This window comes from Hyperoodon ampullatus, assembly GCF_949752795.1.
Source record: "Hyperoodon ampullatus genome assembly, chromosome: 6".
Classification (NCBI taxonomy): domain Eukaryota; kingdom Metazoa; phylum Chordata; class Mammalia; order Artiodactyla; family Ziphiidae; genus Hyperoodon; species Hyperoodon ampullatus.
Window position 1 is genome coordinate 21,169,375 of NC_136919.1, and position 25,595 is coordinate 21,194,969.

A 25,595-nucleotide genomic window follows, 5' to 3' on the forward strand; every position below is an offset into this window, starting at 1 on the left:
AGATTAATTCACAATCAAGAACCCACCTTATTAAGAGTTGAATCAAAAACCAGCCTTACTAGGAGTTGGGAAAGAGAGGTGTAGGGAGTTATTTAATGGGTACAAAGTTTCTGTATGGGATGATGAAAAAGTTCTGAAAACAGATGGTGGTGATGGTTGCACAGCACTGTCAATGTCCTTAATGTCAGTGACAAGTACACTTAAAAGTGGTTAAAATAGTAAAGTTTATATTGAGTATATTTTACCGCAATTTAAAAAACAAAAGGCCAAGAAAACCCAATCGTTAGCATGAGGGGATTTTTTGCTACCTATAAGGAAGAATATTCTGAAAATAATTTGGCAAAAAAATGGATTAGTGAATGTTTTTCTTAAATGCCCTTTTTTTACAGAACAAAATAAATACAAAATAGATCCTTACATTTAAGATAATTTAAGAAGAGTCTCACCCTGAAGACGGGATGAATTTGAGCCATTTCAACATCTTTCCTGAACTTGTAAATTCCATAATACAGGAATGAGAAGACTTTTCCAACTAAAGAGCACTGAATGACAGGTAAACAATAATCAGTGAAAAAGCATCTTGCATCAGCTTTTTAGCAGTAGATCAAGATACGTACAAAGTGGCTTGAATCTTTTATTACTGTTGTTATTCCTATCAAACCAAGCTCCAGCTTCCTGCAGCTGCTGCCGGCCTCTATGCTGCTGCAAAGGTTCTCAGTCTCCCGTTAACCTGACCCGGTATGGCACTGCGTGGTGCTTGGGGTCCTCCTTCCCTGGACTATGAATGTAGGTAATTAATAAACTTCATTCAGTCTTATAGGTCCAGTGTCAGATGTTGCTCGTTCGGCCATCCCCAGAACCCCAGGGTTACCAATGGAATGAAGAGGAGGTGCCTAGAACACTATATCTCCTACACAACCAGCTCCTGCTTCCTGCAGCTACTGCTGCAACACTGCTTAGTCTTCCATTAGCCTGACCTCTTTGCCCCAGACAAAATCACCAAATTTGGCAACATTGGCACCAGCTCCAACGAGTATACTATTTATTTAACAGATAATCCACAGCCACTGTCATCCCACCAAACTGTTAAAACCATATGCTGCAAACTGCTCTATAGCAACTTATCCACCCTTGCTCCTCTGTCTCAGAGCTGAGGTAGAGTCAAATGACAATCTTATGCCTTTCTGCAGAGTAGACTTTTAGTACTGGTTTATTTATTGATTTGGTACCCACTGACAGAGGGTGCTTGTGTGGATAGGACAGTGGGATCAGCGTCTTCCTAAACAAGGGCACATTCATGTAATGAACACACCATCGTTTTTCTTTTTTTAATGGATCATTTCTTTTTTCTTAAATTAATTTATTTAATCTATTTATTTTGGGCTGCGTTGGGTCTTTGCTGCGGTACGCGGGCCCCTCATTGTGGTGGCTTCTCTTGTTGCGGAGCATGGGCTCTAGACGCACGGGCTTCAGTAGTTGTTGCACGCGGGCTCAGTAGTTGTGGCTCGTGGGCTCTAGAGCACAGTCTCAGTAGCTGTTGCACACGGGCTCAGTAGTTGTGGCTCGTGGGCTCTAGAGCACAGTCTCAGTAGCTGTTGCACACGGGCTTAGTTGCTCCGTGGCATGTGGGATCTTCCCAGACCAAGGATCGAACCTGTGTCCCCTGCATTGGCAGGCGTATTCTTAACCACTACACCACCAGGGAAGTCCACACACTGTCTTTTTTTTTTTTTTTTTTTAACATCTTTATTGGAGTATAATTGCTTTACAATGGTGCATTAGTTTCTGCTGTATGACAAAGTGAATCAGCTGTACGTATACATATATCCCCATATCTCCTCCCTCTTGCGTCTCCCCTCCCACCCTCCCTATCCCACCCTCCCTATCCCACCCCTCTAGGTGGTCACAAAGCACCGAGCTGATCTCCCTGTGCTATGCGGCTGCTTCCCACTAGCTATTTTACATCTGGTAGTGTATATATATGTCCATGCCGCTCTCTCACTTCGTCCCAGCTTACCCTTCCCTCTCCCCATGTCCTCAAGTCCATTCTCTACGTCTGCATCTTTATTCCCGTCCTGTCCCTAGGTTCTTCAGAACCAGTTTTTTTTGTTGTTGTTTTTGTTTTAGATTCCATATATATGTGTTAGCATACGGTATTTGTTTTTCTCTTTCTGACTTACTTCACTCTGTATGACAGACTCTAGGTCCATCCACCTCACTACAAATAACTCAATTTCGTTTCTTTTTATGGCTGAGTAATATTCCGTGGTATATATGTGCCACATCTTCTTTATCCATTCATCTGTCGATGGACACTTTAGGTTGCTTCCATGTCCTGGCTATTGTAAACAGAGCTGCAGTGAACATTGTGGTACATGACTCTTTTTGAATTATGGTTTTCTCAGGGTATATGTCCAGTAGTGGGATGGCTGGGTCATATGGTAGTTCTAGATTTAGTTTTTTAAGGAACCTCCATAGTGTTCTCCACAGTGGCTGTATCAATTTACATTCCCACCAACAGTGCAAGAGGGTTCCCTTTTCTCCACACCCTCTCCAGCATCTACTGTTTGTAGATTTTTTGATGATGGCCACTGTTGCTTTTAATGATGTGGGCGTGGACCTTCAGCTTTGCCCTTCCTGCCTCGTGGTGTATCCTGAACGGCAAACAAGGGAGATGAAGTACATCAAAGGCCTCTGTGGACTCTGGAGGGTTACACTACTGTAAAGGATTCAGATTCGTCTGTTTCTAGAAAACTTGGTAAAGCTGGACCCTGCTTGCATGATAATGCTCCAGTGCCACAATTACTGTAATAGTAGGATTTCTTCAGGAAACTGTTCGTGATTACTGATTCATATGCACCATGGGTCATATCACAGCCCGATAAAGAAAAATCCTGACAGGACACTGATGTGATTTTGTCCCTCCACACAAGCCTTACTTAGGAGTTTTGCTGTGTCTCATTCTCAGAAAACACTAGTGAATACCTTAGATGTCTCAGGTGATGGGGACAGAGGCATAGCTTCTTCCATTCAGAAGCAACATTTTTATATGCTAGCATTTTTATTAATGCCCAAGAGTTGGACAGGAAGAGTTGGACACACCCCAGAGTAGTATCTGCAAGACCACCAGCGCTTCACAGCAGGTTACTGCGCTACGCAGAAGTGTAGCAAGCAGCTAGAGGCACTAGAGGGCAGCACGTGCCCACCCAATGAGTCCCGAGGACTCCGTTTCAGGAACTTTAAAAGGCCGTCTGTTCCAATGGCTCTCAATCCTGGCCTTACATCAGAATCACTGGGAAGCTTGTGAAAATATACATTTCCTGGCCTCACCCCAGACTTAATGAATCAGAATCTCTAGGGGCACAGTCTTTCAATCTATGTATTAAATAAGTGTCAAAAATAATCCTCAAGCAATAGAGCACTGGGCTTTGGGGTGTGTACTGGGGAGCAAATGGCCTCCAAAGGGCAACAATTCTTCCTCCCACCCAAGTTTTATTGAGATATAATTGGCACATAACATTGTATTAGTTTAAGGGGAACAACATAATAATTTGATGTATGTAGGTATTGTGAAATGGTTACCACAATAAGTTTAGTTAACATCCATCACCTCAGAGTTATAATTTTTTTCGTGTAATAAGAACTTTTAAGATCTACTCTTTCTGCAACTTTCAAACATATTAACTACAGTCACCAGGCTATACATTAGACCCCCAGAACTTATTAATCTTATAACTGGCATTTTGTCCCTTTTGATCGCCTTCATCCATTTCTCCCAACCCCACTCCCTGACACTGGCAACCACCAATCTATTCTGTTTGAATGAGTTTGGTGTTTTTTTTAGATTCCATATATAAGTGAGATCACACAATATTTGCCTTTCTCTGTCTGACTTACTTCACTTAGCATAATGCTGTCAAGGTCTATCCGTGTTGTTGCAAATGGCAGGATTTCCTTCTTTTTTATGGCTGAAAAATATTCCATGATATCATCTTCTTTATCCATTCATCTGTCAGTGGACGCTTAGGTTGTTTCCATGTCTTAGCTATTATAAATAATGCTGCAATGAGCATGCGTGTACAGATATCTCTTGGAGATAGTGATATCACTTCCTTCAGATATATAACCAGAAGTGGGATTGCTGGATGAAATTTGAAGCAACTATCTGCGGATGATGTTATAAAAAAAAAATTCTCCTATAATAGGTGAGTTTGGCCATCTCTGGCAATGACCTAACTTAGACAGTGATCTGTAAATGGAAGTTAAGAATTCAGGAACACAAGGAGGAAAGGAGAATTGACCCTGACTGAGAAAAAGTACTATGTGCCAGGCCCTTTACACACATCACCTCATTCAGTCCTTACCCTCAACCAGACCCAGGTACTGTTTTGCCATGTTATATACGAGGAAACTGAATCACCTGTAAGTAAAGTAACACTAGCCTGAGGTCACGTAGCAACTTAGTGATGGATAAAAAGTTTGTTTCTAAACTCCACTAAGTCTTGCAACCTTCAATTCAATCAAGTTGAGAGGAAATGGACATAACATATGATTATAAGGTGTTTGAAACTGCAGACTACTCACATGTCCAGTTGTTTTTGAAAAGAAGGGCCACAGTAATAAAAGGACTCTAAAACAGGAGCCAAACAGCAAGGCTGGGTCCAAAGGTGTCCAATGTCGTCCAGGTCATACCTACTTCTCATCAGGTATGTCCCCCAGGGGCAACAGCCCAGTGACATTAGCATCTGAGACTGTCCCATTCACATGCCTGGCTTGATTACAGGCTCATCAAGTGCCTTCTGACTAGAATGTAACTTACAGTGTAAATGGACCTATACGAAGAGAATGACCTGACTAGCATGTAGGAGTATTCCAGGTCCCTCGGGATTATATTTCTCAATATAAATTTGTAAATTAGCATGACGATTTTATGCCTCAGACTCCTTTCAGTTTAATTTCAGTTGGTAATTCAGTTTAAATACAGTTGGTTTCTTCAGGAAACCGACTGGCTCAGAGAACCTTGACAAGATGTAGTCTTTCTACTTGTACAGCTGAGGAACACTGACTCCTAGTTCTCCCTCCTTTCCATTCCTCCTAGTTAGTCTCCACTCTCCTGACCAGTTGCAGAGGCAGGGAGGGCAATTCTAAACATGAGGCTGCTGCAAAGACCACAATCCCCGGCCTCCTCACAGAGGAGAGCAGCACCACTATTTCTCAGTCTGAGCTACTTTCCTCTGGGTGCCTCAGTTTTTTCCCATTAGTACAGAGTAGTATCTATCAAAGGCTATTTATTGAATAAAGCATTTGGGTGGGGGGGGAGAGTAATAAATGTTATCCATAAGTGAATCCCAATAACTTAAAAGCAGGAAATAACAGTTAGTTATACAGAAACACTCAAAACATCTCACAATGTGCCTGGTACAGATAAACTACTACATAAATCTCCTCTAGGGCTTCCCTGGTGGCGCAGTGGTTGAGAGTCCGCCTGCCGATGCAGGGGACGCGGGTTCGTGCCCCGGTCTGGGAAGATCCCACATGCCGCGGAGCGGCTGGGCCTGTGAGCCGTGGCCGCTGAGCCTGCGCGTCCGGAGCCTGTGCTCCGCAATGGGAGAAGCCACAAAAGTGAGAGACCCGCGTACCACAAAAAAAAAAAAAAAATCTCCTCTAAAGAGGAGAGAGGTTATTTTTGGCTGAAGTGATCTGGGAAAGCTCCATGTTGTAGAAAATGGCATTTAAACTGGTGCTTGAAGCAGACAGAGGATTTTAATACGTGGAATTTGAAGAGAGTGATCCACATGCAGCAGTCAGCATGGATAAAGCGGCTGGTGCCTCTGTGTAATGATATGTGGAAATAACAGAAGGACTCCTGAAATATTTATTTTACTATGGGTACATTTTATTTTGTATATATTCGATCTCAATGAAGTGAGGTTTAGATTTCTTTTTGTCTTTGTGTGAAAACTGAGGTTGTGGATATCTCCTTGTGGGTGTGTTTTTCTGCATCACGTGGACATGAACTGTGTAGATGGGTCTCCTGAATCTGACCATATGTGTTTCTAGGTATAAATGTCTGCGTGGGTGCATTTCTCTACAGACTTTTTGATCTTTGTGGGTGTGTGCACAGGTAGTCCTGAGGGAATGGGAAGGAAAGAGAGAGGAAGGAGTAGAGGTGAGGAGGAGAAGAAAGAGAGGAAAGGGAGTGAGAAGCTGTTGAGCTGAACCTCTGTCCAAAGCCCAAATGTGAAACTCCTACACATCATTAGTATTTTAAGTAGTTGATAATTGATTGTCCTATTGACCTTGGAAAGTTCTTTTTCTAATAATAAAACATTCATGGGTAAAAGGCTAGTGTTTCAAACTGCTATGTTTTATCCGTCACATTCTATGTCTTTTCATTTGTCCTTCCTTTCACCCAATTTAGTCCTCTTTTTGTATTTTTTTTTTCTTTTGGTGTCTTATTTTCTTATCCTCCCAGTCCTATTAATTTCTTTATTGGAATTTTTTCTTTCTGTAAGTTTGTCCTTTCTCTTCTAACTTATGGAGCTAATACCATACCCCACCCATACCCCAGAAAACAAATGTTTTTAAATTGCGAAAGGGGTACTTCTTGTTGTAAAGATAGCTTAGGCTCAATCTTGGTGTTTATCTTCACTGCCACAGTTGATTCAACAGATTTTAACTGGGTGCTTTGGTGTATGTTAAAGGCATTGTTCTAGTTACTGAAGAAACAGAGAAAAATGCCTAGAATAGTCAACCAATTATATTAATGATCATCTTTAACTAAAGTAACCAGCTTTTCTTTTCTCCAGACATAGGAGAAAACTAGAAGACAGAAAAGCAAGAGTGATTTACGTAGTTTTTCCATGGGCATCTACTACATATCATCTTAAATAATCATCCGGTGAATTTGCATATTTTTTCGTATTTGTTAATATACTGCCATTCCAAGAAATGAGGGTAAATCAAAATTATATTTAGTGAGCAGTATTTATGCATCTGTTTCTTAGAAATAGTTCAGGTATCCAAAGATGGTTAATTAACTAACTTAATCATTTGTTTAATGATTAAGCTCTTAAGGTTAAAGATCTGGAAATATAATTTTAGCTTATGAGTTCTAGAATTGTAAGGATTGTAAGTATTTCATAATAATTGTAAGGATTTCATAATAATTTCAGAGACAATGACTTGAAAATTGCTCAAACTTAATAAAAGTCATAAACTTACAAATTCAAAATGTTCAATGAGCTCCAAACAGGACAAATTAAAAGAAAACCATGCCCAGACACATCATAATCAAGTTTCTTAAAAGTTTCTTAAAACCAAAGATAAAGAAATCTTGAAAACAACAAGAGAAAAATACTACATTACACAGAGGACTCAAATCAATAAAATTAGAAATAAAAAAGGAGAAGTTACAACTGACATCACAGACATACAAAGGATCATAAGAGAGTACTACAAGCAACTATATGCCAATAAAATGGACAAACTGGAAGAAATGGACAAATTCTTAGAAATGTACGACCTTCCCAGACTGAACCAGGAAAAAATAGAAAATATGAACAGACAAATCACAAGTAATGAAACTGTCATTAAAAATCTTCCAACAAACAAAAATCTAGGACCAGATGTCTTCACAGGTGAATTCTATCAAAGGTTTAGAGAAGAGCTAACACCTATCCTTCTCAAACTCTTCCAAAAAATCGCAGAGGATGGATAATCCCAAACTGATTCTAGGAGGCTACCATCACCCCGATACCAAAACCAGACAAAGATATCACAAAGAAAGAAAATTACAGGTCAATACCACTGATGAACATAGACGCAAAAATCTTCAACAAAATACTAGCAAACCGAATCCAACAATACATTAAAAGGATCATGCACCATGATCAAATGGGATTTATCCAGGGATGCAAGGATTCTTCAATATATGCAAATCAATCAGTGTGATACACCATATTAAAAAATTGAAGAATAAAAACCATATTATCGGGCTTCCCTGGTGGCGCAGTGGTTGAGAGGCCACCTGCCGATGCAGGGGACACAAGTTCGTGCCCTGGTCTGGGAAGATCCCACATGCCACGGAGCGGCTAGGCCCGTGAGCCATGGCCGCTGAGCCTGCATGTCCAGAGCCTGTGCTCCGTAACAGGAAAGGCCACAACAGTGAAAGGCCCGCGTACCGCAAAAAAAAAACCCAAAAAACAAAAAAACCATATGATCAACTCAATAGATGCAGAAAAAGCTTTTGACAAAATTCAACACCCTTTTTATGATAAAAAGTCTCCAGAAAGTGGGCATAAAGGGAAACCAACCTCAACATAATAAAGGCCATATATGACAAACCCACAGGAAACATTATTCTCAATGGTGAAAAACTGAAAGTATTTCCTCTAAGATGAGGAACAAGACAAGGGTGTCCACTCTCGCCACTATTATTCAACATAGTTTTGGAAGTCCTAGCCACGGCAATCAGAGAAGAAAATGAAATAAAAGAAATATAAATTGGAAAAAAAGAAGTAAAACTGTCACTGTTTGCAGATGACATGATACTATACAAAGAAAATCCTAAAGGGATTTCCCTGGCGGCACTGTGGTTAAGAACCCACTGCCAATGCAGGGGACATGGGTTCGATCCCTGGTCCGGGAAGATCCCACATGCCATGGAGCAACTAAGCCCGCAAGCCACAACTACTGAGCCCGTGTGTCACAACTACTGAAGCCTGCATGCCCTTGAGGCTGCGTGCCACAACTACTGAGCCCGTGCGCCACAACTACTGAAGCCTGTGTGCTCTAGGGCCTGCATGCTGCAACTACTGAAGCCTGAGCACCTAGAGCCTGTGCTCTGCAACAAGAGAAGCCACCACAATGAGAAGCCTGCACACCACAACGAAGAGTAGCCCCTGCTCACAGCAACTAGAGAAAGCCTGCACACAGAAATGAAGACCCAATGCAGCCAAAAAATAAATTAAAAGAAAATCCTGAAGATGGCACCAGAAAACTACTAGAACAAATCAATGAATTAAGTAAAGTTGCAGGACACAAAATTAATACAGAGAAATCTCTTGCGTTGCTATACACTAACAACGAAAGATTAGAAAGAAAAATTAAGGAAACAATCCCATTTACCACTGCAACAAAAAAAGATTAAATACCTAGGAATAAACCTACCTAAGGAGGCAAAAGACCTGTACACAGAAAACTATAAGATACTGATGAAAGAAATCAAAGATGACACAAACAGATGGAGAGACATACCATGTTCTTGGATTGGAAGAATCAATACTGTGAAAATGTCTATACTACCCAAAGCAATCTACAGAGTCAATGCAATCCCTATCAAATTACTAATGGCATTTTTCACAGAACTAGATCATAAATTTTTACAATTTACATGGAAACACAAAAGACCCCAAATAGCCAAAGCGATCTTGAGAAAGAAAAACAGAACTAGAGGAATCAGGCTCCCTGACTTCAGACTCTACTACAAAGCTACAGTAATCAAAACAGTATGGTACTGGCACAAAAACAGAAATATAGATCAATGGAACAGGATAGAAAGCCCAGAGATAAACTCACACACATATGGTCACCTTATCTTTGATAAAGGAGGCAGGAATGTACAGTGGAGAAAGGAAAGCCTCTTCAATAAGTGGTGCTGGGAAAACTGGACAGGTACATGTAAAAGTATGAAATTATATCACTCCCTAAGACCATACACAAAAATAAGCTCAAAATGGATTAAAGACCTAAATGTAAGTCCAGAAACTATCAAATTCTTAGCAGAAAACATAGGCAGAACACTCTAGGACATAAATCACAGCAAGATCCTTTTTGACCCACCTCCTAGAGAAATGGAAATAAAAACAAAAATAAACAAATGGGACCTAATGAAACTTAAAAGCTTTTGCACAGCAAAGGAAACCATAAACAAGATGAAAAAACAACCCTCAGAATGGGAGAAAATATTTGCAAATGAAGCAACTGACAAAGGATTAATCTCAAAAATATACAAGCAGCTCATGCAGCTCAATATCAAAAAAAAAACAAACAACCCAATCCAAAAATGGGTGGAAGACCTAAATAGACATTTCTCCAAAGAAGACATACAGATGGCCAACAAACACATGAAAGGATGCTCAACATCACTAATTATTAGAGAAATGCAAATCAAAACTACAATGAGGGGCTTCCCTGGTGGCGCAGTGGTTGGGAGTCCGCCTGCCGATGCAGGGGACGCGGGCTCGTGGCCCGGTCCGGGAGGATCCCACATGCCGCGGAGCGACTGGGCCCGTGGGCCATGGCCGCTGAGCCTGCGCGTCCGGAGCCTGTGCTCTGCAACGGGAGAGGCCACAGCAGTGAGAGGCCCGCGTACTGCAAAAAATAAAAAATAAAAAAAAAAAAAAAAAAAAAAAAAAAAAAAAAACTACAATGAGATATCACCTCACCCTGGTCAGAATGGCCATCACCAAAAATCTACAAACAATAAATGCTGGATAGCATGTGGAGAAAAGGGAACCCTCTTACACTGTTGGTGGGAATGCAAACTGATACAGCCACTATGGAAAACAGTATGGAGGTTCCTTAAAAAACTAAAAGTAGGGCTTCCCTGGTGGCGCAGTGGTTGAGAGTCCACCTGCCAATGCAGGGGACACAGGTTCACGCCCCGGTCCGGGAGGATCCCACATGCCGCGGGGCGGCTGGGCCCGTGAGCCATGGCCGCTGAGCCTGCACGTCCAGAGCCTGTACTCCGCAACAGGAGAGGCCACAACAGTGAGAGGCCCGCATACCGCAAAAAAAAAAAAAAAAAAAAAAAAACTAAAAGTAGAACTACCATATGACCCAGCAATCCCACTACTGGGCATATACCCTGAGAAAACCATAATTCAAAAAGACACATGCACCCCAGTGTTCATTGCAGCACCATTTACAATAGCCAGGTCATGGAAGCAACCTAAATGTCCATCGACAGATGAATGGATAAAGAAGATGTGGTACATATATACAATGGAATATTACTCAGCCATAAAAAGGAATGAAATTGGGTCATTTGTAGAGACGTGGATGGACCTACAGAGTGTCATACAGAGTGAAGTAAGTCAGAAAGAGAAAAGCAAATATCATATAGTAACATGTATATGTGGAATCTAGAAAAATGGTACAGATGACCTTATTTGCAATGCAGAATAGAGACACAGACGTAGAGACAAATGTATGGATACCAAGGGGCTTTTGAAAGGGGTGAGGTGGGAGGAATTGGGAGATTGGGATTGACACATATACACTATTGATACTATGCATAAAATAGACAACTGAGGGCTTCCCTGGTGGCACAGTGGTTGAGAATCCGCCTGCCAAAGCAGGGGACACGGGTTCGGGCCTCGGTCCGGGAAGATCCCACATGCCGCGGAGCGGCTGGGCCCGTGAGCTACGGCTGCTGAGCCTGCGCGTCTGGAGTCTGTGCTCCACAACGGGAGAGGCCACAACAGTGAGAGGCCCGCGTACCAAAAAAAAAAAAAAAAAATAGACAACTGAGGGGAACATACTGTATAGCACAGGGAACTCTACTTAATGCACTGTGGCGTCTTAAATGGGAGGAAAATCCAAAAGGGAGGGGATATATGTACATGTATGGCTGATTCATTTTGCTGTGCAATAGAAGCTAACACAACACTGCAAAACAGCTAACTCCAATAAAAATTAACAACAAAAAAAAGAAAAATACTACGTTACAGTTTGAATGACTGAATTTCTCATCAAAAACCATAGAGGCCAGAAGACAGTGTAACAACATCTTTAAAGTGTTAAAATTCCACAATGTTATAGCCAGCTAAAATGTCCTTCAAAAATGAAGATGAACTAACATGCACCCCAGTGTTCAAACAGTCAAGATATGGAAGCAATGTGTCAATCAACAGATGACTAGATAAAGATGTGGTATATATATACAATGGAATATTACTCAGCCATAAAAAAGAATGAAATTTTGCCATTTGCAACATGGATGGACTTAGAGGGTACTTATGCTAAGTGAAATAAGTCAGACAGAGAAAGGCAAATACTGTATGGTATCACTTATATGTGGAATCTAAAAAATAAAACAAACCAGCAAATATAACAAAAAGGAAACAGACTCACAATATAGAGAGCAAACTAGTAGTTACCAGTGGGGAGAGGGAAGTGGGGAGGGGCAAGATAGGGATAGCAGATTAAGAAGTACAAACTATTATGTATAAAATCAGGGACTTTCCTGGTGGTGCAGTGGTTAAGAATCTGCCTGCCAATGCAGGCAACATGGGTTTGAGCCCTGGTCCGAGAAGATCTCACACGTCACGGAGCAACTGAGCCCATGCGCCACAACTACTGAGCCTGCACTCTAGAGCCCACGTGCTGCAACTACTGAAGCCACACACCTACAGCCCGTGCTCCACAACAAAGAGAAGCCATCGCAATGAGAAGCCCGTGCACTGTAACGAAGAGTAGCCCCCGCTCACCACAACTAGAGAAAGCCCGTGCGCAGCAACGAAGACCCAACGCAGCCAAAAATAAATAAAGTTTTAAAAAAATTAAAATAAAATAAAATAAATAAGCCACAAGGATATATTATACAAACACAGAGGGAATATAGCTAATATTTTACAATAACTATAAATGGAGTATAACCTTAAAAAATTGTAAATCACTAAAAAAAAAATTATAAATCACTGTTGTACACCTGTAACTTATATAATATTGTACCTCAACTATATCTTAATTTTAAAAGTTTTTTAAAATGAAGATGAACTAGAAACATTCTCATAAGAAAGAAAACTAACAGAATCTATCACCAGTAGACCTGCTCTAAAAGATATTCTAAAGGAAGTTCTTCAGGCCTAAGAGACATGATCCCAGAAGGAAAGCTGAAACTTCAAGAATTAAGGAAGAACAACAGAAAGGGTAAATATCAGGATAAATAGACTATTTTTCTACTCTTAAGTACTTTAATATATGTGTGAATGTTGAAACCAACAATTACAACATTGTATTTATAGATGTAATACATAAGACACTGATAAAGGGACATGATAAAGGGAGCTTTGTGGTTGCAAGGCTCCTGTGTTTCACTCTAAGTGATATTAAATCTAAATAGACTGTGAGAGCTGGGTATGTATTATATATTATAATCACTGGAGCGACCACTAAAAATGATGCAAAGCTACATGGCCAAAAGCCAGTAAATAAGTTAAAACAGAATATTAGTAAATATGCAAAAATTCCAATAGAAGCCAGGAAAGAGGAGCAAGAAACAAAGACAAACAGGAAAATAATAAAATGTACAACTAAATCTAACCATTTCAATTATCACAGTAAATATAAATGGTCTATACATACCAATTAAAACAAAGAAATTCTCACATTCAATTTTTAAAAGACCAAACTATATAACAATATGCTGCTTTCAAGAAACCTACTAGGTAGATAGATAGGTAGATACATAGATAGATAGATAGATAGATAGATAGATAGATAGATAGATAGATAGATAGATAATGCAAACACTAATCAGAAAAAAAGCTGGATTGGCTCTTTTAATGTCAGAAAAAGCAGACCTCAGAACAAGGAAAATTACCAGCAGTAAAGAGGAAAATTTTATAGTGAAGAATGGGGCAACTACCCAAGAAGAGAACAATTTTAAATGTATATGCTCCTAAGAACCCAGAGCTCCAGAATACATGAAGCAAAAACTGATAGAAAAGAGATAGAGACAAATCCACAAGTACACCTGGACATTTAAATACCGCTCTCTCTGTAACAGGCAGACCAAAAATTAGCAAGGAGATAGAAGACCAGAACAATACTATTAACCAACTTGACCATATTGACATTTATAGAGCACGCCACCCAACAGGAGCAGAATACACATTCATTTCAAGTGCACATGGCGTATTCATCAAGATAAGCCATATTCTGGGCCGTAAAACAAACCTTAACAATTTTTTAAAAATTAAAATTGTACACAGTATATTGTCTGATCATAAAATAATTAAACTGCAAGTCATTATTTAATGACTAGAAAGATTTCTGGAAAATCCCCAAATATTTGGAAATTACAAAATGCTGATGGAAAAAAATTGCTGATGAAAAAAATCAGAGAAGACCCAAATAAACAAAGAGACATATTAAGTTTAAAGACTGGAAAATTTAATTTAGTTAATGTTTCAATTTTCCCCAAATTGATCTGTACATTCCCAGCAGGATTTCTTATAGATTTATATGGAAAAGCAAAGAAAGTAGAATACCCAAAACAATTGAAGAAAAGGAAAGTAAAGTGGAGGACTCCCATTACCTGATTTCAAGGCTTAACTACAGTGACCAACACAGTGTGGTGCTGGAGAAAAGAGAGACACAAAAGTCAATGGAACAGAATAGAGCAGGGACTGGCAAACTGTGGGCCAAATGTGACCGACAGCCTATTTTGAAAATAAAGTTTTATGGAACATAGTCATGCTCATTCGTTTACATGTTGTCTATAGTTGCTTTCATGCTACAGTAACTGAGTTGAGTAGTTGCAACAGAGACCATCTGACTTGCAAAGCCTAAACTATTTAATATCTGGCCCTTTAAGGAAAAAATAATAGTCAATTCCTAAAACAGGGAGTCCAGAAATAGATCCAACACATAAATGGACAAATGATTTCTGATCAAAGTGAAAAACCAAATCAATGGAGAAATGATAAGACTTTTCAACCAATGGTGCCAGAATAATTGTGCATCCATTTGCACCCCCCTCACAATAAAGACCAACTGATTCTTGACTTATACCTCACACACTCCAGATTAACTCAAGACTGATCACAGACCTAAAGGCAAAGTATAATACTAAAACTCTTAGAAGAAAACACAAGAGAACCTTTGTGATTTTGAGCTAGGAACAGAGTTTTTAAATATACTATCCAAGCAAGATTCATAAAAGATCACATTGATAAACTGTACTTCATCAAAATTCTGAACTTCTGCCCTTTGAAAGATACTGTTAAGAGAATGAAAAGACAAGCCACAAATTGGGAGAAAATATTTGCAAATCAGATATTTGACAAAGGACTTTATCCAAAATATATAAAAAAAACTCTCAAAACTCCACAGTAATAAAACAAACAACCCAATTTTAAAAGGGGCAAAAGAAGATATACAGATGGCAAATAAGCACATGAAAGATGCCCCACATCACATGTCATCAAGGAAATACAAATTAAAACAATGAGGATGGACCTAGAGTCTGTCATACACGGTGAAGTAAGTCAGAAAGGGAAAAACAAATACTATATGCTAACACATATATATGGAATCTAAAAAAAAAATGGTTCTGATGAACCTAGGGGCAGGACAGGAATGAAAATGAAGATGTAGAGAATGGACTTGAGGACACGGGGAGGGGGAAGGGTAAACTGAGACGAAGTGAGAGAATAGCGTTGACATATATACACTACCAGATGTAAAATAGTTAGTGGGAAGCAGCCACATAGCACAGGGAGATCAGCTCGGTGCTTTGTGTCCACCTAGAGGGGAGGGATAAGGAGGGTGGGAGGGAGACGCAAGAGGGAGGAGATATGGGGATATATGTATACATATAGCTGATTTACTTTGTTATACAGCAGAAACTAACACAACACTGTAAAGCAATTATACTCCAATAAAGATGTTAAATTAAAAAAAAAAAAAAACAATGAGATACCACTAAACACTTATTAAAATGGCCAAAATCCAGAACACTGACAACACCAAATGCTGGCAAGGATGTAGAGGAACAGGAAATAATCTGTAATGTTTTGTAATGGACAAAAGCCTTGAACAGACAGTTAACCAAAGAAAGATACACAGATGACAAATGAGCACGTAAAAAGATGTTCAACATTATTAGTCATTAGGGAAATGCAAATTAAAGCCACAATGAGGTACTAGTATAAACCTAATAGAATGCCTAAAAACCAAACCAAAACAACAACAAAAACAACTGATGTTACCAAGTGCCAGTCAGGATGTAGAACAATTGGAACTCTCATCCTCATACATTGCTGGTGGAAATGCAAAATGGTACAGCTACTTTGGAAAACATTTTAGCAGTTTCTTATAAATTTAACAGACTTACCATACAGCCCAGTTATCCCAGTCCTCGGTATTTACCTAAGTGAAATGAAAGCCTCTGATGACACAAAAACCTGTAGGTGCATTTTTCTCATTTTTCTCTCATTTTCAGCCTTGATCCTGCCACCAGATGTCTCAACTGCTTTTGGCTTCTCAGCTTGACTCTCAGTTTTTCTTACAAACTTTCTTTATAACTCTTCCTAATCATCCTGTTCTTTGCTGCTTCAGTAAGTTACGCATCTTAGCATCAGCCCCTGGAACATAACCCCTAGCACCAGCAAATACTCCACCTAGGACTACTAGTTTCAATTATAAGCATGATGTCATGCAAGCCCATTGCTCTGTTTTATCCATAAACATTTTTTTAAAATAAATACACAATAGCATGTACTCTCTAATGGGCCCTCTACTAATTTTTAACACACTGGAAACTACCAAACTATGAAGTTTTACAAAAATTGGAATAAAACTTCTCTAATGGCTCTGTTTAACTGAAGAAAATCCTGAGACTGAAAGACAGTACATAAAAATAAATTGTTAAATTTTACAACCACTTATCTATATGTATAAGGACTTTCCTAATGCTCTTCAAAACAAGTCAGAAATACAAACAAGGGGGCTGGGGCTCAAAAGTAAGATTAGATCAGCTTTTTTTTTTTTTTTTTTTTTTTTGGCAGCACCGCAGCCTGTGGAATCTTAGTTCCCCGACTACGGATGGAACCCGGGCCCTCAGCAGTGAAAGTGCAGATTCCTAACCACTGGACCGCCAGGGAATTCCCTAGGTCAGCTTTTTTTTTTTTAAGCTACTTTTTTTGGTGTATGTGTTCGAGTTTAAAATTTTTGACCCAACCTCCCACCAGCACTGTATTATCACACAAAATAAATATAAAATTACAAAAAGTGCTACTTAGGAATAAGAAGGGTATCCTGATGTGTACAGGACTGACATGCAGCCTAACCTTGGGGATATGGCTATCAGGGAAAGCTTTGCAGAGGAAGTGACATTTAGGCTGAGACTGAAAGAGTGAGTTTATTTGAAGAAGAACGTTTTAGACAGGGAAGTACACAAGGGGGTTGAAGTGGGAAAGCACTTGCACTATGAGGAACTGAAACAGACAGTACAGTGTGGTGGTGAAGTGCCCAGGTTCCAAAGTCAAATGGCCTGGGTTTGAATCCCAGCTATGCCCCCAACTTGCTGTGTGACCTTGGAAAAGTTACATAACCTCTCTGGACCTTGGTTTCCTCATTTATACCTACCTCATAGGGTGTTTGTAATTGTTCAGTAAATATTAGCTTATTATTATTCTGACTGGTGAGATTAAAATGAAGCGGTACTACAAGATGTTGGAGGGTCACAATATTACAGAGGTTTTTAGGCCCTATTAAAGATTTAGGATTCATTCTAAATGTAATGGAAAACTATTGAAGGATTTTAAGTAGGGGCGTGGCATCATGAAACTTGTGTTTTAAAACATTAATCAATTGACAAATATTATGCTTCTGCTTTGTGGCAAAAAAAAAAAAAAAAGACTCCCATGAGCTAAACTTTTCCTATCAGTCCAGGCTTCTTTTCATTCCCTCCTTTGTCTCTTGATCTTTTCATATGTGATAGTCACTTTCTGCTAAGTATTAAGCCAATTCGAAGTTCAGCCCTCATAGGAGTGTTCTTCCCTTTCCCCTCTCGCTTCTCAAACACAGTGTCCCAGTGTCAGGGAAAGTCTACTACTCTTCCCTGGAAACACGGGAGTACAGCTGGTCTCCGTTCTCTTTTTCTGCTGGTCTTCAATTGAGCTGTTGCACCCTGTTTATCTCTAATCCATCCCTGACTGTTAGTTTCTGTCCTTCTGGAATCCACTTGGGATCAACAAGCACCACCAGCAACCTCCATTACGGTCATCATCTCAGTGGCTCCGGTGTCCCTTGGTCTTGCTGTCCTCACAGTACTCTAGGGCTACACAGGGACTGTTGAATCTCTGCATTCTAAACACAGACCACTGAGAACGAGCAGCATTTGGGGAGGAGTTTTACCCAGACACTTGCCTTCACAGATGCTCCTTCGTTGCCTACTCTCCCCTTCCCCACCTCCACATCAAACTTAGAGCTTCTCCAAGGTTTGTACCTGCCATCAGACTCCAAGGGTCTCAGATCACCTTCGCACTATCTGAATATTTCTGTTACATCCTCCCACCTCCATACCCCTACTCTCAATGAAAGTGCTTTCTTTTACTTCATCATTTTCTCTGGAGGGAGTTTCCCCTCTATCTTATGGTTCTTTATGGTGGAGAACATACTGGTGGAATGGCTACAAGGGAATACGATTGGATTTGGGAAACATGATTGGGGTTAGGATGTCTGTGAAACAAATCCACATTAGTTTATTATTAAAATACCACCTCCATTTAAATTATTTGTTTATTGTCTGTCTCCACAAGATACAAGCTCCAAGAGTGGTGGGTCTCCCTTGTCTGTCTTCTTTACTGCTACATCGCCAACACCTAGCACAGACTGCTACTCAACAAATATTTGTGGAAAGAATGAAAAAAATAATATGAGCAAACCAATAAATAATGAGTGACTTGTGCTATTGGCACTAGGATCCATTGGAGCACTCTGAGCAGAGAACTGAAGCAATCAGATTTGCAGGTTATCAAATGTCTTTGTATGGACTAAATGTCCCTTACAAATTCACATTTTGAAACCCTAACCCCAATGTGATGGTATTAGGAAGTGGGGCTTTTGGGAGGTAATTAGGATTAGATGAGGTCATGGAGGTGGAGCCCTCATGAATGGGATTGTACCCTTATAAGGGTCATGATAGAGCTTGCTTCCCCCTCTGTTTTCCACCATCTGAGATTGCAACAAAAAGATGGCCATCTATGAACCAGGAACTGGGTCCTCACCAAACACTGAATCTACTGACTGGCACCTTGATTTGGGCTTCCCAGCCTCCAGAGCCAAAAGAAATAATTCCTGCTATTTATAAGCCACCCAGTCTATGGTATTGTTAGAGAAGCCCAAATGTACTGTCTTCAAGTTGTCACGTCATCATACGCAGCAGTCTGTATTATCCTCCCAAGTAACAGTTATTAATTCTCAAGTATACGTATTTCAGTGGGAGAACTCATTACTGTAGATATTCAAATCTATGAACAACTTCCCCAGAAGAGCTGAGGAGATGTCACAAACCTAAGACTGCCTCCTCCTCTCTCTACATCACCTATTTTTACCCACTCCATCTCCTCACATCGTAGCCCTTTAGTCAGCTGCACTAGTTAGCCATTGTAACCCTTTCCGAGAATTTCAGCTGAGATCTGGATACACAGCCCACTCTGATGTGGTATTTGCATTTCGTGCTTAATTTGTCTATAACATTACAAATTCCACACTCCTACATTTCTACTGTTATAATCATAATACTATTTTGGTACTTCTCTTCTGCAAGTGAGATTAGCATTTCCATGTAAAATAGAAAAACTGTTGGTCGTCTCCCTAATGTGTCTAGGGGCTTCATCCAAGCCTGAAGTTTAAATTCTCAGCACCTGGGACAAGGCATCTGTTTATGCAGGTTTCTCAGTGCACTGAAGTGCTGCTGTGGACTCCTGCCTGGGTCTCTTCATGTCAGCAGATGACCTGGCTGACTTTTCCTTTGGTAACATAGAAGGAACCTGAGATCAGAGACACCATTTGGGAGTTTTCTCCTAAAACAACATCTCTTGTTCCTAACCCTTATAGGATTTTCCAACAGAATGACAAAGCATGGAGGCTGCACCATTAAAGGAGATGCCAGGAAGCCAGTGGGCCTAGTGTCCAGAATAAAGAAAGCTTAAGGGCTTTGCAGCTAGTGCTCACACCCAGAGCAGAATCAAGGGAGTGTCTCAGGAAGGGGCCTACAAGAAGGCAGAAGAGCCCCCAACACATTTCCATCAAGATTGGGGACGTTTACTCCTGATATTCATGAAGATTTCTGGTATGACTGTTGGTGACTGTGTGACTGTTGGTCTCATTTTATGAAATCTTGCTGTCAGAGAACTAAAGTTTGAAGCAGGACAAAGAAACAAACAAACTTTTCAGACAGGGTCAGGAACATGGAGAGAAACTTCCCAGATGACCTTTTTGGGCATATTTTTCAATTCCATAACTCTAATTCTGACCTTAAAAATCTACAAGTTGTTCATCAACTCATTTCAGTGTCCGAAGAGTGAGGAATAAATTGGGAAACTGCATCAAAATTTAGATGTAACCAGGCAAGAACCCAGACTGAGAAGACATTGGTGGAAGCTGGAAAAGAGGGCAAGAGGCCAAAATCACAGATTGTGGAATTCCAAATTAACTCGTTTCAGGGTCATCTTAGCAAGGACTCTGGCTTGCATGTCAATCCACAGCCCTAATACCCTAACAGAAAGAAAAGTGTTAAGTCTTTACGTTGTGGGGGTAGGGGCAGCTGTTTCCCCAGAAATACCTGAGGTTGAGAAGGCAACAGTGAGAACCTGGGGCTCCTCTCGACCTCCAGAACCTTCTCTCTGGTCTTCTGGCACCTGGCATGTCCCAGGGACTTAATCCTGATCCAGTCTACTCATCTTTACCTGCTCTTTTTCAGCATGGCCAATATTCCTCTCCCTTTACCTCATCCCTTCAAAGCAGGCTCTGGGCTAAGGGAGTTCAGGATGCCTTTATGTGATATCCCTTCCCACGGCTGCCATCCCACTGAGCTGTCTGCCACTCCAAGGCATGCCCAAATGTCAGGAAACTGAGCCCATTTTTCCTACGCTGAAGCAGGTGACTTAAAAGGAATAATATTGTAATGAAATTATAGATACTTTTTCTATCTTAAAAAATTTCAGTATGGTGGTATTATTATTTATATTATAATAAATAAAATAATATTTTCTTTAAATATTTTTCCTAAAATAAAATAAACAAGTATATATTTAAATACTTTTATATAAATAGCTTAAACATAAACACTTAACCTATTGCTATAACAAAATACTATTTTTATATAAATGTTTCAGGAAAAAGTTTTTCCACACATATTCTAAATATACCCTAATCATGCTTCTATTCTCTATCCCAGCCTAACTCCCATTAGAATGTAAGTCCCTCCTCCACAATGATGTGAGTCCTCCCCATCCTGCCAGAATATAAGCTTCATGCGAGCAGGCACTCCTTTTTTGTTCACCGCTCTATACCTAGCTCCAAGAACAATGCTTAATAAACAGTAGTCACTCAATAAATATTGCTGAATAAGTGAAGGTACATCTGCATGCATCTTTACCCAAAGACAGGAACACGAAAGAAAGAAATCAAGTGGAGGCAATAAGAATGCATATGTTACTTGGGTCTTGTTACAGTATTAATAATGGATAACATTTATTAAGCACTCATTAGGTAAATACGTTAGGCACTATGCTAAACACTTGATATGTAAAAATATGATATAGACACTATTATTAATTTTATTTTTAAAAAATCTGAAGAAAACAATTTTTGAAAAGTTACTATTGTTATTATGTACCTATATATAATATCTTTTTTAATTTAGCAAAGTACTAAACCATCTTCATGAGTTACTCTTCATAATAAAATTATAGCATAAAACAGTGTTCAAGTTCTTCTTATTCGGATTCTCAAAGTCACAAAGGAAGTAAAAGAGGTGCAATAAGGATTTTGATTCCTTAATTCTAGTATATGGCCAAAGCAGCTCAAAATTCTTCCCAGAAGACAAATACAAACATCCGTGGTACTGTTGCCCATGTCACAAGGTTCTGGTGCCGGAAAGTTAATAAGCGATTACAAAATTCTTTGTAAATACAAAGTGCTATAGAAATGCAAAACATCTACAACAACAATAATTAGTTCTAATCACCATCTCTCTTCTGTGTGCAGCTGTCTCTCAGAATTCACTTTGGGAGTTTAATCACCCCATCTCAACAAATAAAGCAACCTCCCTCTTTCTCAGACCTTACTAAGAAGCCGTCCCTCATTCCTCCCGCCAGACATGCCCAAGCCACCCTCCACCCCCTACACACATCCTTCTCCCACATGATGAGCAAAGGCTGAATGCTGACATTAATAAGAAAAGAGTTCAGATTGAGCCTTGAGCCTTTTAAAACCCTTGAATTTTAAACAAAATTGGCACAAGGTCCTGGAGAAATATACAGACATTTCAAAATAGAACTCCCCCTCCTCCCCTACACAGGTAGGGAACTTTTCCTCCCTCTGAGTTCCAGTAATGCTCAGGTAACTATGCTAAAATACCAGGATGATAAATTATTGTTTATTTAGCAATGTAAGGCTCATAATAAACACTGAATACCTATAGCAATCATGACACTGATCAATTCAACATTCATGTTTGTACTGTCTACGGCTTCTTGAGTAGTTAGTTGTAAAAGACCATATGGCCCACAAAACCAAAAATATTTACTATCTGGTCCTTTATAGAAGTGGTTTGTCAACCCTTAATAGGGTATGAATATATGTAGAGAAAAGGTCTGAGGCCAGAGTCCTAGGGCGCTCCGATATGATAAGAAATATGAGATAAAAAATATGAGGAGGAGCAGTTCATGATATAGGCAGGAAACCAGGGGAGTGTGGTGTCTCCAAAGTCAAGTGAACATCGTTTTGAAGGTCCCAAGGAGTGATCGACTATGTTAATATTGCCTAGTGGACAAGCAAGATGGGGACTTAGAATTAAATGCTGAGTTTCATAAACTGGAGGCCACTGGTGGCCTTCACAAGAGCATTCTCAGTGGAATGGTAGGAATGAAAGTCTAATTTATGTGGTAGGTTCAGGAAAAAATGGGGAGAGAGGCACTGGAAACAGAGAAGAGTTATGCTAGAAAGGAGAACAGAGAAAAGAGCCATAAATTGAAAATGGTTGTAGAATAGAGTACATTTCTGTACTGTTTGTGGTTTGCAGTTCTGTGATTTGCAGTTCTGTGGTTTGTTTTTTGTTAAGATGGTATATCACAGCATGCTTGTGTGCTGATGAGAATATGGGAATGGTCCAGTAGAGATGAGAATGATGATGAAGATGAAGATAGGCAAGGAGAAGAGGTTAAATTATGATACGCTGTGGAAACTGCATCCTTACTGCAAAGGGAAGAGACTCCCTGTGTCAAACATCTAGGGTAAGAAAGGGTCCTCAAAAAAGAAAGGGAACAATTTATTTGAAACAAACAATTAAGGTGGGCCCTGAGGCAGACAGCTATCTGGCCTCACTCCTGTAAAAGGTAGTGGTTTTCACCTAATGGAAAGGGCCAGGAAGGGAAGACCTTGGCTGAGCTGTCCAGGGATGGAAAGCATCCTGCAGACTCTGAAAACAAACCTGACTTGAAAGCCATGTTGCCCACAATAGGCAAACAGCACTCCCTAGGTTGGTTTTCCTTTACTAACATCTCATTCAGATATTCCAGCTTTCGATAGAGAATCTCACAAAAACCGTATGTCCACGTGAGAATCCGCATGGTAAAAGAGCACAATCTCCTTCAGGCCAGGGCAGTGAGGGAAACTGTGATCAGGAAAGGGTGAATGAATTCCACAGGTGGTGCCTAGCCACAAAGTCCACACAGCCCTTGATTTCCACTCCTTAAAAATTTTGTGTCATATTTAATTAAGAGGAAAACTCACAAATTCATAGAAGATGAGGGGCATAAAGGAGGGACAAGTACTAGTAAGATCATGGGTATAAAGGCATACAGTTTCTCTTATAAAACAAAACTCTGAACTTTCATGGTTTAACTCTCCAGAAAGACTCTCCAGGAAGAGAGGGGAAGTTCAGCAACCCTGTCCCCTTACTTTCTCCTTCCCAGGTGGGTTATTTAAACCCGAGAACTGTAACTGAACCCAAGAGTACAATGTTCTTTCTTTCACAGTCTGTTACAAGTGGAGTACTCAAAAGTCCTCCTGCCTTTGCAGGGTAGAGGCAGACTAGAATATTCAAAAGCCTTTCCAGGAGACTGGGGGAGAATGAAGCGAACAGAAACTGCAGAAGCAAGAAAACAGAAATATGAAATCTAGGCACATGGGCTTTGAAGCCAGATGATCCTGGATTTAAATCATGGCTCTGCCACTTATTGGTTATATAACCTTGAGCAGGTTACTCAACCTCCCTGAAGCACAGTTTCTTCATCTATAAAGTGAGTAAATTTCTACCTACCTGTGTCAGTTCAGGTCCAAGAAGTAGACACCAAGATCAGACTAGACTTGCAAGAAACTGGGGTAAATGCCTGTGGAAAAAAATGGGGAGAAAGCTAGAGAAGGCTGAGATCTGCCAGACAGTGACACACATCTAACCCATGAGAAGGAGCGAGGCAAAGAAGGAAGGTAGGAGGGGCCTTAGAATGCCATGAAGCTTTCAGAGATTATCTGAAAGCTGATGTAGAATCCTCAGGCCAATATCATCTGTCAGAGGCATCCTCTCACAGGAATGGGCCTGCTGTGTACCACCACTGTCTGGAAAAAGACCACAGGAAACGTGGCCTCAGAGCAAATGTGGTGGTGTATGTAGATCAGAGCAGGTGGGGCATCAACTACGCTGCCCACAGTAGGAGATCTGAGAGTCACATTCCCATGGTTGCACACATCTCCTTCTCCACAGGGGACTGGGGAGCAGCTCCTCCATGGTTCCATGGAGCCTCTCTTCCTAAGGAAGGGCCCACTGAGTGGAAAAAACTACAGCCCTCATCACTGCTGCTGATCTCAGGCCTACAACTGGTACTCATACTCTGCCTCCTCCTTTCTAAATTCCCCTCACTGTCATCTGTCACCTTGGCTCGTCTTGTTGATTCACCTGGTAGTGTGACCTAAGCCTTCATTCCTGAAGTAGGTAATCATGCTGTGGGTAACCACATCCTTCTCAGACTAGAGTTGCTGCATGTGTCCATTCAAGAGAGCAAGGAAATACCAGGAAATGCCCAACTGCATCACAGAGATTCCACACATATTCCCTCCCTGTCCCCATTGGGTAAAAACACCCTTACCTTCTCCTGCTGATCAGGGTCAATTACTTCTGCCAATATGGTGGTTCTTCTCTCAGGCTGGTCCCTGGACACAGGAGTCCAAAATGCCCTGGTGGCAGCCATCGCTTATAGTTCAATAGGATCCTTGCTGTGTCCCCTGGCAAGAGTACACCTTCTTTAGAGATCAGAACCTCCAACTCTACAAAGCTCAGAGGTGCAGGGATAGGAAGTACAAAATCCCCCACAGGGTCACTGTGAGTAATGGTAAGTGGGGTTACTTCTGCTTGTACCCCTTGCTTCCCAGAGCCATGTATTCTTCCCATACACACTGGCACTTTAGCTGTGCCTTTAAAAGGCTATTCAACATTTTCTGAGACCAGCTGCCCCTGGTTGGTATAGTATGTGATATGACCAGTGGACCTATGATCATGGGCCCACTTACACTTCCTTCACTATGAAGAGGCTCCCATGTTTGGATGCTAAGCTGTGTGAGAATCCCTGCCTGTAGAT

The 25,595-nt window shown here is 40.5% G+C and overlaps 1 pseudogene across 1 annotated transcript in view; it reads right to left on the reverse strand.

Annotated features, from left to right (window-relative positions):
- LOC307054782 (protein SPATA31F1-like) overlaps positions 1-25,208 on the reverse strand; it is a 32,279-nt pseudogene extending 7,071 nt beyond the window's left edge. The window contains exon 1 of the transcript in view: positions 25,107-25,208. The product of the transcript in view is annotated as a protein SPATA31F1-like (transcript). The remainder of the gene's footprint in view (positions 1-25,106) is intronic.
- Positions 25,209-25,595: the final 387 nt, after the last annotated feature.